Source organism: Chrysochloris asiatica, unplaced genomic scaffold (genome assembly GCF_000296735.1).
Source record: "Chrysochloris asiatica unplaced genomic scaffold, ChrAsi1.0 scaffold00128, whole genome shotgun sequence".
Lineage (NCBI taxonomy): Eukaryota > Metazoa > Chordata > Mammalia > Afrosoricida > Chrysochloridae > Chrysochloris > Chrysochloris asiatica.
Genome location: NW_006408646.1, coordinates 9,360,948 through 9,366,947, shown reverse-complemented (window position 1 = coordinate 9,366,947; position 6,000 = coordinate 9,360,948).

Here is a 6,000-nt window from a genome sequence, read left to right as displayed (position 1 = left end):
AACTTCATCTCTCATACTTTAGACATATTGTCAGGAGAGACCAGTCACTGAAGAAGGATATTATGTTTGGTAAGGTGGAGGGTCAGAGAAAAAGAGGAAGACCCCCAACGAGATGGATTGGCCAAGTGGCAGCATCGATGGACTCGAGCGTAGCAACAGTAGTGAGGTTGGCCCAGGATCGGGCAGTGTTTCGTTCTGCTGTGCATAAAGTCGCTATGGGTCAGTACTGACTCGATGGCACCTAACAACAACAACAACAATGGTAAAAAGGGTCAAGGAAAACTGTTCTCAAATTGTTTAGGTTTCCCATGATTATCCATTACCTAAGTAAGATACTAAATAAGTATCTCATTTAATATATTAAAGCTATCACTATGTTTTTGTAAATAATAATCAATGAAAAAAAAAAAAAAAGTCAGCTTTGCCCTGGTCCCCTATGGCTTCCAGGAACTGCAGCTCTGGTCCCACTGGGCCACTGAGGAGGCCTGAGCATGAGATTAACTGAGCATTCAATTTTGGAGAAAGGGTCAGAGTTGGGGCAGATAGAGAGAGGCCCATTATCCCAGGGGTATGTCTGAGGCTCCCCCACTCTCTCTCCTCCTCCCCTTGGGGTCAACAGAACATTCCCCCAGCAAGAGTCCCAAAGCCCTGGTTGGGCTGAGTGAGAAATTCTGACCTCTGAGACCCAGCCGCCATCCTCACTGGTTCCAATCCTTACCCCCACTGGTCTAGACACTTCAACCCTCATACTTGTCAAAAAGCAGCAGGGTGTGTTCCCAATCTCTGAACTGTGATTGCTCAGAGTCCCATATTTCTTCAGGATTTTTCCTTCCACTCAAGCTTCAGGCCTTAGAGACCATGGAGTCCAAACTCCTCACTGTACAAAAGTCCACAGGACAGGATTTGCCTAGTCACATGGTCAAATTGAGAACCCCAGGCTTCTGTGAGGTAGGTAATGGGCCATGGTACCCCCTAGAACCTAGGAGCTCAGGCCACCATAATTTTCTTCCTTCCGTTATCCTCTCTGCTTCAGGAAAACCACCAGGAAGTCTGGTTATTAATGATCTCCTCCTACCTAGGTTTTCACCTCTATGATCTCATTTCCAACTCAAGATATGGAGTAGGGCATGGAGGTGGTGGATGGAGTCCTGGTGTGGCGCTGTGGGTTAATGAACCAGACTGCAAAGCCATTTGAACTGCAAGGTCAGTAGTTCAAGGTCACCAGCTGCTCCTAGGAAACCCTATACAGGGTCACTATGGGTTGGAACTGACTCAATGGCACTTAACCACAACAATAACAACAACATGGAGGCTGTGGTAGTGTGCTGTGGAGTCAGTTCTGACTCATAGCAACCCTGTATAGGGTTTCCAAGACTGCAATCTTTACAGAAGCAGAAAGCCTCATCTTCCCCACAGAATGGCTGGTAGTTTTGAACTGCTAATCTTGAGGTTAACAGCCCAACTCGTAACCACTATGCTACCAGAGCTCCTTATGGAGGTGGAAGCAGGTTATAAAGATTGTTCTCCCCATTTGAGAGCTGTGTACAGTGACACTGAGGCTCAGACTGGCTAAATGGCTCATCCAAGTACATGCAGAAGCAACACCAAGAACAGAACCCAGTTATCCTATATCCAGGTCAGGTCCTGGAAGGGCCAGCATCACAGCCACCACTGATGTGTGGAGTGGAATCCATTAGTCAAGTGCACAGCCTCCTCTAGGACTCCTCACACAGTGCTCCTTCTCTGGGCCCTGGATTCCTGTCTGCACAGTGTGTTGACCATGGAACTTGGAAGTATCTCCCAACTCAGCCATCAGAGAGCATGGCCCTTGCTCAGCGTATTGACCAGGACCACTGTACTGCCCTCAAGAATGCCAGCTCAGGATCTTTTCAGCATCATTATCTACTTTTCCTCAGATTCCTGGAAGATCCTGAGGGCAAAATCAAGGTGTTGTTAGGTGCTGTCAAGTTGGTTCAGACTCATAGTGGCCATGTGTACAAGAGAACGAAATACTGCCCAGTCCTGTGCCATCCTCACAGTCATTCTTATGTTTGAGTCCATTGCTGCTACCACTGTGCCAATTCATCTCGTTGGAGATCTCCCTCTTTCTCACTGACCCTCCATTTTACCTAGCAATATGTCCTTTTGCAGGGACTGGTCCCTCCTGAAAACATGTCCTAAGTACATGAGAGGAAGTCTTGCCTTCCTCACTTCTAAGGAGCATCTGGTTGTACTTCTTCTAAGACAGATTTGTTTGTTCTTCTGGTAGTCTATGGTCCTTTCAATATTCTTCACCAACAACAACTGATGCAGTTCAAATACATCAGTTCTCTTGTCTTTCTTATTACAAGGGGTAGGTTCCACATAGTTCCTTCCCTTACTAGCCCTCATGAACCCTCCCTTGCTATCCAGCATATCAAGAAACAGGTGACAAGACTTGAAAGGACAAGCAGACCAGCCTGGAGTGGCTAGAAGAACAGAAGATACTTCTTGAAAGAAAGACCTACAGGAAAAATATAAAACAACATAGGCAGACCGACTGTTACTACAAGAACAAGCAGCTTGCTTGCCCAGAAAACATCAAGGCAAGTGGTCGGGTCCCCTCAGTGCAAACCCCCTTCCAAGACTAAGACTCAATGAGAATACACACTGTGATTGGTGTCCACACTCAACACCGATAAGGGGAAGTGAGGGAAAAACAGCAATGAAGCAGTGAGCTAAGCCCTACAATGCTCAATAGACTTCTGTGAACCCGGGTGAAGACCTGGTTGGCCAGCAGTGTGGCAAGACCTGGGGACTCTTGGGCCCAGAATCAGTGACATAGCCACAGAGGACTAGAGTGGAGAGTGAAGCGTCCAGCTGATAAGAAGAGAGGGCATATGCATAAGAACACCCACACTTGCAGATCATACCCACTTATCCTGGCTTCAGTGACTGGATGATCAGAGCTCAACCAGAAGTAAAAAGAAGAGGAAAAAAAAAAAAAAAGGTATTCTCATACAATTTGATGAACTTGACCTATACCTATGGAAGCAGTAGTTCAAAAGAGGGAACAAGTCCTTACAGCAAGAATCATTCCCACCCCACCCCACCCCACCCCCACACACAGAGTAGACAGGGATGGGCAACTTGGACATTGGCTACCCAAAATGGGGGGTGAGGGGCAAGAAGTGACTGGCTTACAAGCTTTCAAGATCTAGATCCAGAGGGCCTGGAGGAAGGTAGAATCTCCAGTGAGTAGTATTCAATCTGACTAGGCAGGGCTGATGTAATGAAATGCAGACAGGTCTCTTGTGATACAATAGTGAATAATTGTTATCAGGACTGTTTGTGAGGGTCGGAAATGTAAAGGTAGATGTTTTATAGCAAGGAGGGGAGTGATTAACTTTTCAGTCTAGGAGTGGAGGTCCCTAGGACCATCAAGGGAGAAGAGCAGAGAGCGGCACCCTACCCAGAGAAGCAGTGATGCCTGAAATGGAGCCAGAGATGATGACGTGGAGCAATGGAGCAGCTGGAGACTTTAAATCCAGAGAGGGAGAGCGACTGTGTGCTGAAGACCTGGGGGGTATGGGAAAAGGATTGCATGGAAGGGATTGTAACCATGGCAATGAGACGATATACGACGATATACGACAGAATGAATGTAAAATTAATGTTCTTCCATGTAAACTATCACATAATTCACAATAAAACATTAAAAAAAAAAAAGAAAAGAAACAGGTGACAAGGGCACATTATTGGCCTGCTGACTGCCTAGCAAGAAACTGAACTAAGGACTGATGGGAAAATGGTGCGGCCAACCAACTGGGTGACTAACAGGCTAGCTGGATTGACGGACTGGCACGCAGCGGTCTATGGCAGGTGTGACGGTTAAGGTTGTGTGTCAACTTGGCAGTTAGGATGCAGTCATCCCTCATGAGGAGTTCTGAGATGATGTAATCATTTCCATGACAGGATCTGCTTTGGATGCCTGACTGAAGAAAAGACTGAATAACTGACTGGATTGACTGGATTGACTGGGGCGTTCACTAGACTGACAGAAAACCTGCCTAGATTGACTGGCAGCCTGGCTGACTGGATTGACTGAGCAGGGTTGACTGATTGGACTGGCACATTGACAAAATGGACAGTTTAGCGGATACAGGTGTTGCTGGGCAGCTGCTAGCGTCTCAATCTTTGTGTCTGCCTCTCACCCACTCCTGCCAGGAAACGGTGCAAAGGTTAACAGCCCCGCGGGCCGTGGCTCCCGCCTGGCTCTGAGCTCCAGCCCTGCGCTGCTCCGTGGCGCCACCTCGTGGCCGATTCCGGAAGGCAGGCGAAAGACGAGGGAGGCAGGACTAAGAGAGCGGGCAGGCGGGGCTCTGTGGGCGGGCTACGTGCTGAGAGGCGGGGCGGAGGGTGGGCATTCAGGAGGAGTTCGAAGGGAGTATTCCCTTTACCCAGGCATTTCCTTACTTCCTCTGTTTCTCCCGGCCTTATGAGTCACTCTGAAAACCTGATGGAGCAAGACAAGGTCTTGATTTCCTTTATACCTCTTAGCAGCCTGGCCTGGAGAAGGGGTCGGCAGTACCCTCTGAGATCTTCAGTCCGTTGTTGTTAAGTGCGGTCGAGTGGGTCCTGTGTAGGCTTTCCGAGAAGCGGCCGGTGGGTTTGAACCGCCCACCTAACTGTTAGCAGTCCAGTGCTTATCCTACAGAGCCACACCAGGACTCTTTTCCCTCGTTGTTGTTGTTGTTGTTGTAATGTTAGGTGCCCTAGAGTCCATTCGAATGCAGAGCAACCTTATTTATGCACATACCAAAAGGAAACACTGCTTAGTCCTGCGCCATCCTCATAATTGTTGTTAAGCTTGAGCCAATGGCGGCTGCCACTGTGTCCAGCCATCTTGGTGAGGGGCTTCCTCTTTTTCCCTGACCCTCTACTTTACCAAGCATGATGTCCTTCTCCAGGGAGTGCTCCCTCCTGATAACTTGTCCAAAGTACATGAGACGAATTTTGACTATGCTGGCTTCTAAGGAACATTCAGCTATACTTCTTCCAAGACAGACTTGTTTATTCTTCTGGAAGTACATAGTATAGTCAGTGTTTCACCAAGGATCAAATCTTTTGTGGTCTTCCTTATTCACTGCCCAACTTTAGCATGCATATGAAGTGATTGAAAATACCATGGCTTCACTTACACACAACTTACCTCAAAATGACATCTTTGTTCTTTATCACTTTAAAGAGGTCTTCTGTAACAAATTTGGCCAATGCAATACACCGTTTGATTTCTGGACTGCTGCTTCTATGAGCATTGACTGTGTAGCCAAGTAAAATGAAATTCTTGACAACTTCAGTCATTTCTTCATTTATCTTGATGTTGCTCATTGGGCAAGTTGTGAGGGGTTTTGTTTTCTTAATGTTGTGGTGTAATCTATACTGAAGGCTGTAGTCTTTGATCTTCATCAGTAAGTGCCTCAAGTCCTCTTCACTTTCAGCAAGAAAGTTTATGCTATCTGCATATCACAGGCTGTTAATGAGTCTTCCTCCAATATTGATGCCACATTCTTCTTCATATAGAATTAAATTATTTGCTTCATTCGATTACTCAGCATACAGATTGAATGTGGGTGGTAAAAGGATGCAACCCTGATGCATACCTTTCCTGATTTTAAACTATGCAGTATTCCCTTGTTCTGTTTGAACAACTGTCTCTTGGTTGATGTAAAGGTTCCACATGAGCAGAAGTAAGTGTTCTGGAATTCCCATTCTTTGCAGTATTAACCATAGTATGTTATAATCCACACAGCTGGGTGCCTTTACATAGTCAATAAAACATAGATAAACACCTTTCTGTTTTTCTCTGCTTTCATCTGACATCAGCACTGATAATCCTTTGTTCCACATCCTCTCCTAAATCCAGCTTGAATTTCTGGCAGTTCCTGTGGATGTACTGCAGGAAACAAATTTCTAATTATCTTTAGAAAAATTTTACTGAAGTGTGATGTTAATGATACT